Source organism: Oncorhynchus masou, chromosome 15 (genome assembly GCF_036934945.1).
Source record: "Oncorhynchus masou masou isolate Uvic2021 chromosome 15, UVic_Omas_1.1, whole genome shotgun sequence".
In the NCBI taxonomy this organism is placed as follows: Eukaryota; Metazoa; Chordata; class Actinopteri; order Salmoniformes; family Salmonidae; genus Oncorhynchus; species Oncorhynchus masou.
In genome coordinates this window covers 31,112,032-31,131,521 of record NC_088226.1, presented here as the reverse complement: position 1 = coordinate 31,131,521, position 19,490 = coordinate 31,112,032, and the positions used below count along the sequence as shown (strand labels likewise).

The 19,490-nt window shown below is 44.4% G+C and overlaps 1 long non-coding RNA gene across 1 annotated transcript; it reads right to left on the bottom strand.

Annotated features, from left to right (window-relative positions):
• Nucleotides 1-2,720: 2,720 nt before the first annotated feature.
• On the bottom strand, nucleotides 2,721-5,270 carry LOC135555080 (uncharacterized). The gene is made up of 3 exons (XR_010457813.1): nucleotides 5,194-5,270; nucleotides 4,372-4,510; nucleotides 2,721-3,199 (listed from the first exon to the last, which is right to left on the bottom strand). It is a non-coding gene; the product is annotated as an uncharacterized LOC135555080 (long non-coding RNA).
• Nucleotides 5,271-19,490: the final 14,220 nt, after the last annotated feature.

The following is a 19,490-nucleotide window of genomic DNA, read 5'->3' as shown; positions in this document are numbered from 1 at the left end:
CCGTCGTGATTCGTGATGTTTTGTCAAATTGCAGTATGATTGCTTATGCCCTCTTGTGGGATTTTCCGGCATAGCGGAAAAATGAAAATTTGATTATTTTATAAAACGAAAACCGAATGTCCGACAAAGTTCATTTGATGACTTCCCGGTAGGTCTGCCCCTGCCGCTCGGCCCGACGCCGTCCCCGAATTTTAAAAATGTTTTCGGACGTCTAGTAAGGGACGGTACATTTGCAATATGGACTTTTTCACTAACCATACAGAAAATGTCGAAATGTTCCCTTAGGGTATGAAAGGCTCCGACAGGGCAGGAGAGGCGAGGCGCACTGTAGGCCTGATGCGTGGTGCTGGCACTGGTGGTATTGTGCCGAGGACACGCACAGGAAGCCTGGTGCGGGGAGCTGCTACCGGAGGGCTGGGGTGTGGAGGTGGTACTGGATAGTCGGACCGAAATGCAGCGTGTTGGTTACTCATGTTTTTAATGGAACAAATGACGATACACGAAATAACCTATAAATACAAAAAAACAACAAACGGAACGTGAAAAAACCTATACAGCCTGTCTGGTGAACACAAACACAGAGACAGGAACAATCACCCACGAAATACAAAGTGAAACCCAGGCTACCTAAATACGGTTCCCAATCAGAGACAACGAGAATCACCTGACTCTGATTGAGAACCGCCTCAGGCAGCCAAACCTATGCAACACACACACCTAATCAGCCACAATCCCAATAACTAAAAAACCCCACTAAGAAATACAACAAACATAAACCCATGTCACACCCTGGCCTGACCAACTAATAAACTAAAACACAAAATACTAAGACCAAGGCGTGACACTCTGCCTAGAATGCCAGCATCCCTGAGTCACCTCCTCACTGTTGACGTTGAGACTGGTGTATTTAATGAAGCTGTCAGTTGAGGACTTGTGAGGTGTCTGTTTCTCAAACTAAACACTCTAATGTACTTATCCTGTTGCTCAGTTGTTCACCAGGGCCTCCCACTCACCTTTCTATTCTGGTTAGAGACAGTTTGCACTGTTCTGTGAAGGGAGTAGTACACAGCGTAGTACCAGATCTTCAGTTGCTTGGCAATTTCTCGCATGGAATAGCCTTCATTTCTCAGAATAGACTGACGAGTTTCAGAAGAAAAGGACTTTGTTTCTGGCCATTTTGAGCATGTAATCAAAACAACAATTGCTGATGCTCCAGATACTCAACTAGTCTAAATAATGGGCCTCTGTAGATATTCCATAAAAAATCTGTTTCCAGCTACAATAGTAATTTACAACATTAAAGTCTATACTGCATTTCTGATCAATTTGATGTTATTTTAATGGACAAAAAAATTTGCTTTTTTTTTCAAAAACAAGGACATTTCTAAGTGACCCCAAACTTTTGAACGGTAGTGTATATAAATGAGTAAATAAAGCCGCATACAAACATGGTCTCTTTTTTGCTATCTTGAGTAAGGCAGTCCCAAAATGCAGGTGTTTCAGCCTAGCTCAGTGCTTTCTGTGGTGGTGGGGCAGCCAGTGGAAAATAAGGAGCGTAGGGGTTGGTAATGTTCTCTAGTTGCACCATGATATGCTCAGTGTTCTGTCACTCATGGGGACACTACGTCAATGCAAAATCTACGGGTAGAGCTCGAAAATTCAAGCCCCTTGGGTGCTGCCATAGAGTTACATTAGAAGTGCCCATCCAAGAAGGTCATTGGCCACAGATAGATATAACGCGATTTGACTGATCATGTCAACATCATACATTCAAAAGCTTAGCTAGCAAGCAGTCATCATCATGCTTCAATTCGGCAATTTACTGGCAAATCCTTTTCAATCATTGTCATATGAAGAAAAATTATAGATAAAACATATCAGTGTTCATCGGCCATTGGACATAAACATTACACAACAAGTTGAAAATCACAAATTCAACAATGAGTGCAAAGGCGCCACTGCAGCCCCGGGTTCGATCCCAGGCTGTGTCACAGCCGACTGTGACCGGGAGACCCATGGGGCGGCTCACAAATGGCCCAGTGTCGTTCGGGTTAGGGGAGTGTTTTTCCTCTGTCCTTGTCGCCTGTTGGCAGGTGACCGTCACAGCATTCCTATCATCTTCACAGCGCCCCTACTTGTATTGAATTTGCATTGCTATGAGATTTATAGAAATAATTAAGTCAAACTCTACGTGATAAATAGCTATTGTAGTAACCAACGCATTTGAACCAGGAATGTTACTGTAATTCTCCACAAAGATTGCTCAAATATGCCCTGCTGTATTTCTCACAAAATCAAGGATTTTAAAGATCACTGTTTGAGACAGGCCAAAAGAAAACAGCAATATAGGCTACAGAAAACACACAGCAATACTTTACTGTAGTATGCCTGCAATGTATTACACATGTAAAACATGAGGTTGATGAGTGGGCAATAATTGTTCCTTTCAAGGTTATGTTCTGCTCTGAGCCATGTTTGTTTACTATGTGTCTACTGTGCATATCCAGCTAACGTAATGTGACAACTGATTTTGAGTGACAGTGGTGGGTTAAATCTGCCCCAGACTAATAACACAAAATGTGTATCCATGTGTATTAAAATAAATATTGTTTGTGGTCGGAAAACCAGAGGACGTGAGAACTTCAATGAAATGGTTTGCTTTCAACATTGGAAATCAGAATTTTATACCACATATATCAAATCAAATGTATTTATTATATAGCCTTTCTTACATCAGCTGATATATCAAAGTGCTCAACAGAAACCCAGCCTAAAACCGCAAACAGCAAGCAATGCAGGTGCAGAAGCACAGTGGCTAGGAAAAACTCCCTAGAAAGGCCAAAACCTAGGAAGAAACCTAGAGAGGAACCAGGCTATGAGGGGTGGCCAGTCCTCTTCTGGCTGTGCCGGGTGGAGATTATAACAGAACATGGCCAAGATGTTCAAATGTTCATAAATGACCAGCATGGTCAAATAACAATCATCACAGTGGTTGTCGAGGGTGCAACAAGTCAGCACCTCAGGAGTAAATGTCAGTTGGCTTTTCATAGCCGATCATTGAGAGTATCTCTACCGCTCCTGCTGTCTCAAGAGTTGAAAACAGCAGGTCTGGGACAGGTAGCACGTCAGGTGAACAGGTCAGGGTTCCATAGCCGCAGGCAGAACAGTTGAAACTGGAGCAGCAGCATGGCCAGGTGGACTGGGGACAGCAAGGAGTCATCATGCGAGAGAGAGAAAGGGAGAATTAGGGAAAGCATACTTAAATTCAAACAGGACAACGGATAAGACAGCAGAAATACTCCAGATATAACAGACTGTGTCGGGGGTCTAGGGTCATACTACTGCAGCATAAAAACTGGCGGCTGAGACAGGAGGGGTCAGGAGACACTGTGGCCCCATCCGATGTCAACTGTAGGGTGACCGGGGCATGTACAATGCCTAGTGTCAGCTGGAGTGGTCTAAGGCTTGTCGACATTGGACTCTGAATACAGCATTCAATAACATTTTAGATGATTCTGCTTTTCCAACTTTGTGGCAACGGTTTGGGGAAGCCCATATCCTGTTTCAGCATGACAATGCTCCCGCACCAAGTGAAGTCCAAACAGAAATGGTTTGTCGAGATCTGTGTGGAAGAACTTGACTGGCCAGCACAGAGCCCTGACCTCAACCCTGTCGAACACCTTTGGGATGAATTTGGAACAGACTGTGAGACAGGGCTAATCGCCCAACATCAGAAATTGCTCTTGTGGCTGAATGGAAGCAAGTCCCCACAGCAATGTTCCAGCATCTAGTGGAAAGCCCTCCCAGAAGAGTGTGGGTTATTATAGCAGCAAAGGGGGACCAACTTCATATTAATGTCCATGATTTTGGAATGAGATGTTCGACGAGTAGGTGTCCACATACTTTTGGTCATAAATTTAATTATCAATGTGGGGTACAGAGTTGAGGTAATCATGTCAAAAGTCCATGCAACATATGTGACTTGTTAAGCACATTTTTACTCCTGAACTTATTTAGGCTTGCCATAAAAGTGGTTGAATATTTATTTACTCAAGACATTTCAGCTTTAATTTTTTTATTAATTCGAAAACAATTCTAAAACCATCATTCCACTTTGACATTTTGGGGTGCACTGTTAAAATTAAGTGCTTTGTAACACTACAACTAGCGACAACTTAACTGCCACCACCTTAAAGGGGATGAAACCTCAACATTTCTGGAGTATTTTAACACATGGTTGAGAGGGTATTGGGACAGATTTAAGGTGTACTGAAATATTCATTCTGAGGCGTTCTGAAACATGACATGGTGTGTTGTACACCACATAATCAAGAGTTGTGTATCACCTTGGCAGAGACTGGGTACATTCACCTGGAAAAGGTTGGAAACACTATTATGGCGTTTCGAGTCTTCGAGTTGTGCAGAATTAGATCCCTTCTCTTTTGGTTTCGTTCCCGCTCTCAAAAGCTAGGATGGACCAGCTGGTGGGTAAAGTAGAATGTATGTTTTTCTGTCGGGAGACCGAGAAATAGCAAACATGCAATAATGAAAATACGTGAACGCATAATTAGGTTATTAAACGCTTACTATAATATTAATACATTGCAATACAAATATACAATTAAACATATCAATATGCTAAAGATGTATCCTAACCTGGTACACAAAACACATGCCCTTATTACGTTTCCATTCACAGTTATGAGAGTAAAGTCATAAATAAAATGTTTAAAAAATGACAGCTGTGATAGAAACAGTAAGTTTCTGTACAATTGTCTAAATGCTTACAGATCATTTGTCTGTTCAACATGGTAGGATCTTTTTGTGTCGGTAAATGAATTATGCGACAAATGGCGGTGGAAACAACCATTATATCAAAGTAATCTTAATTATATCAAAGTAATCTTGGAGTCACGTGATGACATGGCGTGTAGTCCTCCCACTACAACTAGGGAAACAAGGCTACAGATGAAATAAATGATGAACATCCCAGGGTGGTGAAAGTGCACAGTGATCTTAATGATCCTTTCAAATTAATATCGAGGGTCTTATTCTGGTGACATGATGATCGATGCTTGACTGCCGTTTGACAGTAATATCCATAATAATCACATGTAGGCTCGCCTTCCCACACTATCTGCGAGCTGTTTACTTCTGTTTACTTCTCCAATGTGATAACATTTTATTACTCACGTTTTCATTGGCACACACTTTCTTCGAATGTCTCGGAGTTTCATCTGAGCGTTTGGTGTATTCCCACCTGTCCGAGTTCGTGAAGGACCAGAACACAGGGGAGGAGCCCGCAAACTTGCCTGTTTTTATACTTGACCATAGAGTTTGTTAGAAGACACACCTGCCACGAACGCACTCTCTTTACCTCTATTTCTCATGGGGGGTGGGGCAGGTTCCTTATACAGTACGTGGCTGTGTGGTTGAGTGGGTAAAATTCCAAAGAAATGTTCCATCTTACTTCCTCAGCAGTTGTGGCGTTAAATTCCTACTATCACTCCTCCGCTGTTTATAAACTGCCTAAACAAAGTGAAGGTTGAATTTCACAAACAATATTCTCCCTAGGCCCTATTTAGATTCAACATAATTTGATTTAACATGAACTTAAATACATGTTTTATTGAGTTCATGTTAAGTCTACTTATATCAAGTCGGAATCGTCTTAACGGCTTGTAGAATGGCTGAGTGGACAAGGAAGTATTTTGACAGGCAGGAGACCCAGGTTCACATACACGTCTTATGAGTACTCACTATACACATTACCTCTGCTATAACTTACATAACTCAAATCATTTTTGATTGCACCATTACTTCTAATCTCACAATGGGCCTGGCAACTGTAGTTTATAATTAGTGCCAAAGCCTTTCCCTTGGGGAAGTATTACATTCTTCTTTAAAATGTAAATGAAAATATTGACTGAAAATCATCATCGATCAATATTTATGCTATAAACCATTTTCAATTTCAAACCATTTGATTGTAAGCGAGGCACAGTCTGCCAAAACATTATTTTTGTGTTTTGTGGCTGCCTTTAACATGCACTGAAACACCAGATCTCAGCATAGGTGTACTACTTTTCCTGGTTTTACTACACAATGATGGTGTTTTGGGACTTTCTATTTTAACACTGTATTGTGTTACATAATCTCAATGTAAGAAATTCAGGCTGTAACAAAATGTGGAATAAGTTGTCTGGTGTGAATACTTTGTGAAGGCACTGTACATATGCTACACGGGTACCCGCTACACAGCAGCCACAGTAATTTGAGAATGTTATAACATCATCACTTCTCTGCAACAACAATAAAAGCATGCCGAGCTATCTGAAGACAAGTCTTGCTTGGGGGGGGGGGGGGGGAGTACACCTATATTATCCATTTCAAATTATATGTTTATTTAAACATGTACCTGTAAGCTGCTGCTCAGAAGACCCACCAACCTCCCATCCCCCCACTCCCGGAAAACATGTTTCCCCACCACACCTTAGCAAGTAGGGTTGCTCGTCAGTCACCTGAGCGATTGAGAGATTCAAGGAGCTATCATTGTTAGATTACATAATAGGTGCAAAGCATTGAGTATTTACATTCATGCACTTCAAAATGAATTTTGTAACTATGCCCCAGAAACATTTACATGCAGGTGTAACTTGCGTTCTTCGTTTGTCGCAAGAAAGTCGGACCGAAATGAAGCTTGTTGGTTACTCATGTTTTTTAATGAAAACAAATGACGATTACATGAAAATACTGAGACAAATACAAAACAACAAAACGGAACGTGAAACCTAAGTACAGCCTATCTGGTGAAACTACACAGAGACAGGAACAATCACCCACAAATACAAAGTGAAACCCAGGCTACCTAAATAGAATCACCTCACCTGACTCTGATTGAGAACAGCCTCAGGCAGCCAAACCTATGCAACACCCCTACTCAGCCGCAATCCCAATAACTAAAAAACCCCACTACGAAATACAAACCCATGTCACACCCTGGCCTGACCAACTAATTAACGAAAACACAAAATACTAAGACCAAGGCGTGACAGCAGGGCACTCCCACATCATATGGAGGAATTCGCCTACCTAATTTAGGTAAACAGTTGGGAGTTAATCTCATCAAAAAACTTTTCCTTGGCGTTAAATACAGTCTGTGAACAAAAAGGTTTAAGTTGATGGTTCGGATTACAGGATGCAAAGGTCATATTTTTCCAAATTCTGTTCCAGTTAAAAGGTTGTTCAGATTCAGTCAGATCTGTGGACCGTAAGTTTTTAACGGCTAGCTCATTATATGAGCTTTACAAAAGTTGTTTATATATGATAGAGATCAGTCCTTTCAGGAGCCCAGAGGATTTATTTCAGCATAGCTGACTTAAGTTGCAAATATAGAATAAAAAATATTTGCCTGGTAATGTGTATGTGTCAGGATTTGGCCAGGGTTGTTCCGGGTTTTGGTCACTAGATGCCCCCATTGTGCTTTTTGACCTTATGTTTTTTCCCTTGTTCCCCATTATTATTTGCACCTGTACCTCGTTTTCCCCTGATTGTATTTAAACCCTTAGTTTCCCTCAGTTCTGTGCTCTGTGTTTGTATGTTAGCACCCAGCCCTAGTGTTCTGTGTTTTCCTGTCTATTCCGGTGGATGCTCTTGTGGAATTCTGTTTTTGTTTTTGAGTGTCTCTTGAGGCTTTTTTGTGCTATTCCTACCACCTTTTGGATTTGCCATTTTTGTATTTAAGGACTTCTCCTTTTTACTTTATTAAATACACCGTCTTAAGTACTGCTGTGTCTGCCTCATCTTCTGGGTTCTGCTGACTATTCGTGGCTCAGTTGGTTAAGTGACTGTTTCTCACTCCGGAGACCCAGGTTCGTAACCGGGTCCTGACAGTATGTGTCTTTAAAATCTTGGAATGTTCTCAAACCATTACCGTCCATGATAACGGCAAGGGTACAAATTCCACATTTGGAGCATTGGGGGGATGCAAAAGACCACCCTCCAGATTGCAAGGCGTTATTGTGAAATATTGGAGAATGAGCATGTCATTTTGATTCCCACTTACATTGCTTTTAATTTTATTTCAAGTAGAAATTGTGTTTAAAATTATAGAACCAAAGCATACTTTACATTGTTTAAGGGATAAATCAGTGAAGACCAGGGTGGAGGAATCTAAACCATGTCTAAACCAATTTAGGATGGGACAAAATGCTAGGGCCTCTAAAGACAATTGAAAGTTTGGTACAGAGAGTCCTCCTACGTCTTTCCCACTTTGTTAGTAAAAACAATTCTGGGCTGGGATAGCTTGCCAGATACAGTTGAAGTTGGAAGTTTACATAAACCTTTGCCAAATACGTTTAAACTCAGTTTTCTGAATTCCTGACATTTAATCCTAGTAAAAATTCCCTGTCTTCGTTCAGTTAGGATCACCACTTTATTTTAAGAATGTGAAATGTCAGAATAGTAGTAGAGAGAATGATTTATTTCAGCTTTTATTTATTTCATCACATTCCCAGTGTCAGAAGTTTACATACACTCAATTAGTATTTGGTAGAATTGCCTTTAAATTGTTTGACTTCAAACGTTTCAGGTAGCCTTCCACAAGCTTCCCACAATAAGTTGGGTGCATTTTGGCCCATTCCTCCTGACAGAACTGGTGTAACTGAGTCAGGTTTGTAGGCCTCTTTGCTCGCACACACTTTTTCAGTTCTGCCCACAAATTTTCAATAGGATTGAGGTCAGGGCTTTGTGATGGCCACTCCAATACCTTGACTTCATTGTCCTTAAGCCATTTTGCCACAACTTTGGAAATATGCTTGGAAGACCAATTTGCGACCAAGCTTTCATTTCCTGACTAATGTCTTGAGGTGTGCTTCAATATATCCACATTATTGTCTTTCCTCATGATGCAATCTATTTTGTGAAGTGCACCAGTCCCTCCCATAGAAAAGCAGCCCCACAACATGATACTTCACTTTTGGGATGGCGTTCTTCAGCTTGCAAGCCTCTCCCTTTCTCCAAAAAGTGTGATCTTTGTCCCCATGTGCATTTGTAAACTGTAGTCTGGCTTTTCTATGGTGGTTTTGAAGCAGTGGCTTCTTCCTTGCTGAGCAGCCTTTCAGGTTATGTCGATATAAGACTCGTTTTACTGGTGGATATAGATCATTTTTAATGTTTCCTCCAGTATCTTCACAAGGTCCTTTGCTGTTGTTCTGGGCTTGATTTGCACTTTTCACGCCAAAGCACGTTCATCTCTAAGAGACAGAATGAGTCTCCTTCATGAGCGGTATAACGGCTGTGTGGTCCCATAGTGTGTATGGGTACTGTTGTTTGGACAGATGAACGTGATACCTTCAGGCGTTTGGAAATAGTAACCAAGGATGAACCAGACTTGTGGAGGTCTATAATTTTTTATATGTGCAATAATCTGACTGTAAACAATTGTTGGAAAAACCTTGTGTCATGCACAAGGTAGATGTCCTAACTGACTTGCCAAAATTATGGTTTGTTAACAAAAAATTTGTGGAGTGGTTGAAAAACAAGTTTTAATGACTCCAACCTAAGTGTATGTAAACTTCCGACTTCAACTGTACATTTTGAAACGGAACTATGGGCTTTATCCCAATAGGCAGACGGGGAGACAAGAGAAGCATTGAACTACAGAAATTCAACCATGGCAATATATTCATTTTGACAATAGATATTCTGCCGGTGTCACATCCTGACCTTAGTTGCTATTTTTATTTCTCTATTTTAGGTTGGTCAGGGCGTGAGTTGGGGTGGGCATTCTATGTTTGTTCTATGTTTGTATTTCTATGTGTTTGGCCTAGTATGGTTCCCAATCAGAGGCAGCTGTCAATCGTTGTCTCTGATTGAGAACCATACTTAGGCAGCCTGTTTTCACCCTTAAGAGGTGGGTAGTTGTTTTCTGTCTCTGTACCAGACAGGACTGTTTTGTTTGACAACCGTTTCAGCCGGTTAAAGCAACTGGGATATTAGTCCATCTACTGAGGTTGAATTGATTTGAGCATTCTGTTAAAGTTCCTGGCAATGATTTTATCTAAGGATAGAATTAAGTATTTTTGTCCTCAGTCAGAGAATTGAGAAGCAATATAGTAAATTTGGTTAGGTTTATTTTATAACTTGAGATATAACTGAATTTGTCTAGCTTTAGAACTTTTGGGAGGGATTGCGATGCATTGTGTAGATAAAGTAAGATATTGATGGCGTATAATGAGATGAAATGATCTGTAGAACTGAGAGATACTGGTGTAATTTTTTCAATGTCTAATTGCCTGGGCCAGGGGCTCAAAAGACAATAAAAATAGCAGAGGTGAGATGGGATCACATTGCCTGCTACTTCTAGTTTTTCTGAACACTTGGATTGTTTCCAAGATGGCATAAGCAGTCGGACGTGTGTTTTTGTCCTGTCCCTTCCTGTCCCTTGTAAACATCGTTTTCCTTGTTTTTTGTTGTTGTTTTTTTGTACATATATTTAAGATTTTAATATCACGAACTGAATATATTCTCCTGCAACCACCTCACCCAATGTGGTACGGATCTGCTATTTTTATACTTAAGAACTCATCAACTCATCAAAAGCTAGCTAGCTAACTGGCTACTAGTTTGCCACGGGCCACTAGCTGCCTAAAGTACATCGGACTGTTAGCTTAAGAGGCCCATCAGACCAATTATTTGGCCACGATACCCATCATACCCTGCTGATGTCATTATATTTCAAATTCATGGGGGAAAAAATACAGCAATGACTGCTAATGCTGGCAGTAGGACTTGTACAAAACTTCAACTCAGGCCTGAATAAGATCCGCCAGTCATCCACTGAGTCTATATAAATAAGATGATGCATGTCATGGAAAGTTGTTCAGATGGATGGAATTAAAGTAAAGTTGAGTTAGATGACAGCGTAGACAGTTATGGCACCAGCCCTATGCACGGTGTCCCCGGTTCGCCAGCACAGCCCAGTGCAGCCTGTTCCACCCCGTCGCACTTGCTGGGCTACAGGGGGTATCCAGCCAGGAGCCCTGCTGATCCAACAGAAGCTAGCCAGCTCACTAGCTACTAGCTAGTAGTCAGCTAGCCACTGCTAGCGGTCATCAGCCACCTCTAGCACAGACAGCTCTCGCCAGTCTGCACAGCTCGACTCAAACCCGAGCAAATCGGCCTTATTTTTCTCCATATCTCCGGAATCCTACCGCAAGCTCTGAATCTTTTTATTTCTTCCCCTGGATCATCACAGCTAGCTAGCTGCTATTCGAGTGGCCACTCCTGGCTAACATCACTGTCCCGAAGCAAGAACCAATAATCCTGGAGCTATCCTTGCTAGGCCCATCTACACCTAATCAAAGAGGTCCATCTGATGTCCCATCGCGACTTTCTTCCGTCGCGACGTCCCTCCAAGGCCCTTCTGCTAGCTTGCTATCCCCGGTCTGCAAGCTGCCTGAAGCCACTCACTGGACTCCTATGATCACCCGGCTATGCATGCCTCTCGCTAACGTCAATATGCCTTGTCCATTGCTGTTTTGGTAACTATTTATTGCCTTATTTCACTGTAGATCCTCTAGCCCTGCTCAAGACACCTTATTTAACACTTTAGTTCCACCTACCACACATGCAGTGACATCACCTGGTTTAAATTATATTTCTAGGGAAAAAATCTCTTTCATTGTCACTCTATGCACAGGTTTACCCTCACTATATCCACATCCTACCATACCTTTGTCTATACATTATACCTTGAAACTATTCTACCATGCCCAGAAATCTGCTCCCCTTACTCTCTGTTCTGAACGTACTAGACAACCAGTTATTTTAGCCTTTAGCCGTACCCTTATCCAACTCCAAGACGACCAGTTATTTTAGCCTTTAGCCGTAACCTTATCCTACTCCTCATCTGTTCCTCTGGTGATGTGGAAGTTAATCCAGGCCCTGCAGTGCCTAGTTCCACTCCAATGCCCCAGTCGCTATCATTTGTTGACTTCTGCAACTGCAAAAGCCTTGGTTTCATGCATGTTAACATTAGAAACCTCCTCCCTAAATTTGTTTTATTCCTTGCCCGAGCACACTATGCCAACCCGAATGTCCTAGCCCTGTCTGAATCCTCAGCTCAGGAAGACCACCAAAACCCCTGAAATTTCCATTCCTAAATATAACATTTTCCAACAAGATAGAACTGCCAAAGGGGGCGTGTTGCAATCTACTGCAGAGATAGCCTGCAGAGTTCTGTCTTACTATCCAGGTCTGTACCCAAACAATTTGAGCTTCTACTTTTAAAAATCCCCCTTTCCAGAAACAAGTCTCTCACCGTTGCCACTTGCTAGAGACCACCCTCTGCCCCCAGCTGTGCCCTGGACACCATATGTGAACTGATTTCCTCCCATCTATCTTCAGAGCTTGTGCTGCTAGGTGACCTAAACTGGCCATCCTCAAACTAAGCTTGATGCCCTCAATCTCTCACAAATTATCAAAGAACCCACCAGGTACAACCCCAAATCCGTAAACACCGGCACCCTCATAGATATCATCCTGACCAACTTACCCTCCAGATATACCTCTGCTGTTTTCAACCAAGATCTCAGTGATCACTGCCTCATTGCCTGCATCCGTAACGGGTCTGCGGTCAAACGACTACCCCTCATCACTATCAAACATTCCCTAAAACACTTCTGCGAGCAGGCCTTCCTAATCAAGCAGGCCTTCCTAACCTGGAAGGATATTGACCTCATCGCGTCAGTAGAGGATGCCTGGTCATTCTTTAAAAGTGCCTTCCTCAACATCTTAAATAAGCATGCCCCTTTCATTTTCTTTTTACCAGGAACAGATATAGCCCTTGGTTCTCTCCAGACCTGACTGCCCTTGATCAGCACAAAAACAGCCTGTAGCATTCTGCATTAGCATCAAATAGCCCCCGTGATATGCAACTTTTCAGGGACATTAGGAACAAATATACACAGGCAGTTAGGAAAGCTAAGGCTAGCTTTTTCAAGCAGAAATTTGCATCCTGTAGCGCAAACTCAAAAATGTTCTAGGACACTGTAAACGTCCATGGAGAATAAGAGCACCATCTCCCAGGTGCCCACTGCACTGAGGCTAGGAAACACTGTCACCACTGATAAATTCAAGATAATTGAGAATTTCAATAAGCATTTTCCGACGGCTGGCCATGCTTTCCACCTGGCTACTCCTACCCCTGTCAACAGCCCTGCACTCCCCACAGCAACTCGCCCAAGCCTCCCCATTTCTCCTTCACCCAAATCCAGATAGCTGATGTTCTTAGAACTGCAAAACCGGGACCCCAACAAATCAGCCGGGCAAGACAATCTGGACCCTCTCTTTTTAAAATGATCTGCCGAAATTGTTGCAACCCCTATTCGTAGCCTGTTCAACCTCTCTTTCATATCGTCTGAGATTCCCTAAAGATTGGTAAGCTGCCGCGGTCATCCCCCTCTTCAAAGAGGGAGACACTCGAGACCCAAATTGCTACAGACCTAGATCTATTCTAGCCTGCCTCCCTAGCCTGCCTCTCGACCTGGGCCGGGTATCCTGGAAGGACATTGACCTCATCCCGTCAGTTGAGGATGCCTGGTCATTCTTTAAAAGTAACTTCCTCACCATTTTAGATAAGCATGCTCCGTTCAAAAAATGCAGAACTAAGAACATATATAGCCCTTGGTTCACTCCAGACCTGACTGCCCTCGACCAGCACAAAAACATCCTGTGGCGGACTGCAATAGCATCGAATAGTCCCCGCGATATGCAACTGTTCAGGGAAGTCAGGAACCAATACACGCAGTCAGTCAGGAAAGCTAAGGCCAGCTTCTTCAGGCGGAAATTTGCATCCTGTAGCTCCAACTCCAAAAAGTTCTGGGACACTGTGAAGTCCATGGAGAACAAGAGCACCTCCTCCCAACTGCCCACTGCACTGAGGCTAGGTAACACGGTCACCACCGATAAATCCATGATTATCGAAAACTTCAACAAGCATTTCTCAACGGCTGGCCATGCCTTCCGCCTTGCTACTCCAACCTCGGCCAACAGCTCCACCCCCCCCCCCGCAGCTACTTGCCTAAGCCTCTCCTTGTTCTCCTTTACCCAAATCCAGATAGCAGATGTTCTGAAAGAGCTGCAAAACCTGGACCCGTACAAATCAGCTGGGCTTGACAATCTGGACCCTCTATTTCTGAAACTATCCACCGCCATTGTCGCAACCCCTATTACCAGCCTGTTCAACCTCTCTTTCATATCGTCTGAGATCCCCAAGGATTGGAAAGCTGCCGCAGTCATCCCCTCTTCAAAGGCGGTGACACCCTGGACCCAAACTGTTACAGACCTATATCCATCCTGCCCTGCCTATCTAAGGTTTTCGAAAGCCAAGTCAACAAACAGGTCACTGACCATCTCGAATCCCACCGTACCTTCTCCGCTGTGCAATCTGGTTTCCGAGCCGGTCACGGGTGCACCTCAGCCACGCTCAAGGTACTAAACGATATCATAACGGCCATCGATCAAAGACAGTACTGTGCAGCCGTCTTCATCGACCTTGCCAAGGCTTTCGACTCTGTCAATCACCATATTCTTATCGGCAGACTCAGTAGCCTTGGTTTTTCTGATGACTGCCTTGCCTGGTTCACCAACTACTTTGCAGACAGAGTTCAGTGTGTCAAATCGGAGGGCATGCTGTCCGGTCCTCTGGCAGTCTCTATGGGGTGCCACAGGGTTCAATTCTCGGGCGACTCTTTTCTCTGTACATATCAATGATGTTGCTCTTGCTGCAGGCGATTCCCTGATCCACCTCTACGCAGACGACACCATTCTATATACCTGCTATCTAACCTCCAAACAAGATTCAATTCCATACCCTTCCGTGGCCTCCAACTGCTCTTAAACGCTAGTAAAACCAAATGCATGCTTTTCAACCGTTCGCTGCCTGCACCCACACGCCTGACTAGTATCACCACCCTGGATGGTTCCGACCTTGAATATGTGGACACCTTAAGTACCTAGGTGTCTGGATAGACTGTTCTACTTCCAGACTCATATCAAACATCTCCAATCAAAAATCAAATCAAGAGTCGGCTTTCTACTCCGCAACTCCTTCACTCACGCCGCCAAACTTACCCTAGTAAAACTGACTATCCTACCGATCCTCCTTCGCCATCTACAAAATAGCTTCCAACACTCTACTCAGCAAACTGGATGCAGTTTATCACTGTGCCATCCGTTTTGTCACTAAAGCACCTTATACCACCCACCACTGCGACTTGTATGCCTAGTCCTGGCCCTCTGCATATTCGTCGCCAGACCCACTGGTTCCAGGTCATCTACAAGTCCATGCTAGGTAGCTCCGCCCTCAGTTCACTGGTCACGATGGCAACACCCACCCGTAGCACGCGCTCCAGCAGGTGTATCTCACTGATCATCCCTAAAGCCAACACCTCATTTGGAGCTTTCCAGTTCTCTGCTGCCTGAGACTGGAACAAATTGCAAAAATGCTGAGTTGGAGACATTATATCCCTCACCAACTTCAAACATCTGCCTGAGAGCTGCCTGTACATAGTCTTATCGGTAAATAGCCCACCCAATTTTACCTACCTCATCCCCATACTGTTTTTATTTCTTTACTTTTCTGCTCTTTTGCACATCAATATCTCTACCTGTACATGACCATGGAGTGTTAATCTGCAAAATTGAAATTATTTGCCTAGCCTTTTGCTCTGTGTTATTGACTTGTTAATGTTTACTCCATGAACTCTGCTGTTCCAGCTAGCTGCCAGGTGGAGAGAACTTGCTCAACTAGCCTCTGCTAAATAAAGGAGCAGCCAGACTGAAAGTCTGCAAAAAAGTCTTCGAGCAGCCAGATTACCGCCATGCCAGTCTGCTGGAGCTGCCAGAGCTCTCCTAAACAATATCATAACCTCCATTGATAAGAGCCATTACTGTGCAGCCGTATTCATCGCTGCCAGTTTTGACTTTGCAATCACCACATTCTTATTGGAGCTGCCAGTCTGCACCAACTGATAGAGCAGTGTGTCCAGAGCTGCCAGTCTGCATGATGTCGCTCTTGCTGCTGGTGATTCTCTAATACACCTCTACGCAGCCACCAGCTGCCAGTCTGCACTGTGTTAACTAACCTGACAAGCTGCCATACAGTCTGCATGGAGCAGCTGTTCAGAGCCTGGAGCTGGAGCCAGAGCTGTGCCAGTCTGCATAGGAGCTGCCAGAGCTGCAGTCCTTCAGCTGCCAGACCATCTACCGATCCAGAGCTGCCAGTCAGCTATCACAGTGCCATCCGTTTGTCACCAAAGCCCCATACATCACCCACCACTGCAACCTGTAGCTCTTGTTGGCATGAAACCCACTGGCTCCAGGTCTCTATAAGTCTTTGCAGGTCTGTTCAGGTCACCATAGCAGCCAGAGCTGCTCCAGCAGGTCAGTGGGGCAAAAAAACGTGTCAGCCAGTCAGCCAGATCTTCCAGGTCACTGCCAGTCTCCTGCAGCCAGACTCTTGGAGTCTCCTGCCAGTCAGTCCAGACTCTTCTGCATGGAGCAGCCAGAGCTGCCAGTCTGCATGGAGCAGCCAGAGCTCTCTGCCAGCCAGAGCTGTCAGTCTGCATGGAGTTGCCAGTCTGCCTGGAGCTGCAGACTCTTCCAGGATCTGCCAGTCAGTCCAGACTCTTCCAGATCTGCCAGTCAGCCAGACTCTTCCAGATCTGCCAGTCAGCCAGACTCTTCCAGATCTGCCAGTCAGCCAGACTCTTCCAGATCTGCCAGTCAGCCAGACTCTTCCAGATCTGCCAGTCAGCCAGACTCTTCCAGATCTGCCAGTCAGACTCTTCCAGATCCCAGTCAGCCAGACTCTTCCAGATCTGCCAGTCAGCCAGACTCTTCCAGATCTGCCAGTCAGCCAGACTCTTCCAGATCTGCCAGATCTTCCAGATCTGCCAGTCAGCCAGACTCTTCCAGATCTGCCAGTCAGCCAGACTCTTCCAGATCTGCCAGTCATCTGCCAGATCTGCCAGTCAGCCAGACTCTTCCAGATCCGCCAGTCAACCAGACTCTTCCAGATCCGCCAGTCAACCAGACTCTTCCAGATCTGCCAGTCAACCAGACTCTTCCAGATCCGCCAGTCAGCCAGATCTTCCAGATCCGCTCAGTGCCAGACTCTTCCAGATCCGCTAGTCAACCAGACTCTTCCAGATCCGCCAGTCAGCCAGGATATGCCAGAACTGCCAGCCAGCCAGGATCTGCCCGGATTCAACTGCCTGGCTGGGCTTCCTCTCAGTGCTGGGCTTCCTCTCAGTGCTGGGCTTCCTCTGTCCCGAGCTGCCCCTCTGTCCCAAGCTGCCCCTCTGTCCCGAGCTGCCCCTCAGTCCAGTGGGGTTCTGGGTGAGGACTACTAGGCCATGGTCGGCGGCGAGGGTGGACAATCCTAGGACGCGAGGAGGGGGGACTAAGACATTCATAGAGTGGGTTCCACGTCCCGAGCCGGAGCTGCCGCCATGGACAGGCGCCCACCCGGACCCTCCCTATTGTTTTGATGTGCGTCCTTAGGGGGGGGGGGGTTCTGTCACGCCCTGGTCTATATTTATTATGTTATATTAATTTATTGGGTCAGGCCAGGGTGTGACATTGGTTTGTTTGTAGTGTGTTTCGTCTTGGGGTTGTGTGGGGTGTACAGATTAGTCTATGGCAGCCTGAGGCGGTTCTCAATCAGAGTCAGGTGATTATCGTTGTCTCTGATTGGGAACCATATTTAGGTAGCCTGGGTTTCACTGTGTGTTTGTGGGTGATTGTTCCTGTCTCTGTGTTTGTTACACCAGTCAGGGCTGTTTTCAACGTTTGTTGTTTTGTATTGTTCGTGTTTTTCATCATTAAAGAACAAATCACGCTGCATTTTGGTCCGATCCTTATTCCACCTCTTCGTCAGAGAAGGAGGTAGAAGAAAGCCGTTACAGAGAGATACATAATTTTGGGTCCCAGCAAGCCATCTTCTTCAGTTAAGAGAAGAGTAGTTGTAATTGATTCATTTTTAAATAATCTTGCTTGGTGTGGATTTACATTAACTTTCTTTATAGAAACAGGATAATCTTTGGGTGATTAATTTTGGTTCTGATAATAGTTCACCTAATTCATTTTAAAGCCCCATCTTATGGCTCTTTTAGGAGAGTCTGATATTTGTGCCTAGCAGTAAAAAGCATGATGATCAGATATGCTCGTATGTAAAACGTATATTTTGTGCCCGTTTGAAAAGAAAGTGTACTCTTTTGCATCAGGGTTATGAGCATCAATGTGGTTTTAATCAGAGAGTATACAGTGCATTCAGAAAGTATTCAGACCACTTTTCCACTTATTCTAAAATGGTTTGAATAGTTTCCCCCCCTCATCAATCTACACACAATAGCCCATGATGACAAAGCAAAAACAGGTTTTTAGAAATGTTTTCAAATGTATTAAAAATAAGAACTGAAATATCACATTTACACAAGTACTCAGAACCTTTACGAAGGTATTCTGATGAAGAACAGGCGTCGATTACAGCCTCAAGTCTTTTTTTAGGTATGATGCTATAAGCTTGGCACACCTGTATTTGGGGAGTTTCTCTGCACAGCTATTTTCAGGTCTCTCCAGAGATGTTCGATCGGGGTCAAGTCCGGGCTCTGGCTGGGCCACTCAAGGGCATTCAGAGACTTGTCCCGAAGCCACCCTTGTGCTGTGTCCCTAGGGTTGTTGTCCAGTTGGAAGGTGAACCTTCGCCTCCAGTCTGAGGTCTTGAGTGCTCTGAGGCAGGTTTTCATCAAGGATCTCTCTGTACATTGCTCCTTTCATCTTTCCCTTGATCCTGACTAGTCTCCCAGTCCCTGGCACTGAAAAAGATCCCCACAGTATGATGCTACCATCACCATGCTTCACCGTAGGGATGGTGCCAGGCTTCCTCCAGACGCGTGGCATTCAGGCCAAAGAGTTCAATCTTGGATTCATTAGACCAGAGAGTGTTGTTTCTCATGGTCTAAGAGTCCTTTGGGTGCCTAATGGCAAACTCCAAGTGGGCTGTCATGCACCTTTTACTGAGGAGTGGCTTCCATCTGGCCACTCTACCATAAAGGCCTGATTGGTGGAGTGCTGCAGAGATGGTTGTCCTTCTGGAAGGGTCTTCCATCTCCACAGAGGAACTCTGGAGCTCTATCAGAGTGACCATGCAGTTCTTGGTCACCTCCCCAACTAAGGCCCTTCTCTCCCAATTGCTCAGTTTGGCCAGGCAGACAGCTCTAAGAAGAGTCTTGCTGGTTCCAAACTTCTTACATTTAAGATTGATGGAGGCTACTGCGTTCTTGGGGACCTTCAATGCTGCAGACATTTTTTGGTACCCTTCCCCAGATCTGTGCTTCAACACAATCCTGTCTTGGAGCTCTAAGGACAAATCCTTCAACCTCATGGCTTGGTTTTTGCTCTGACATGCACTGTTAACAGTGGGA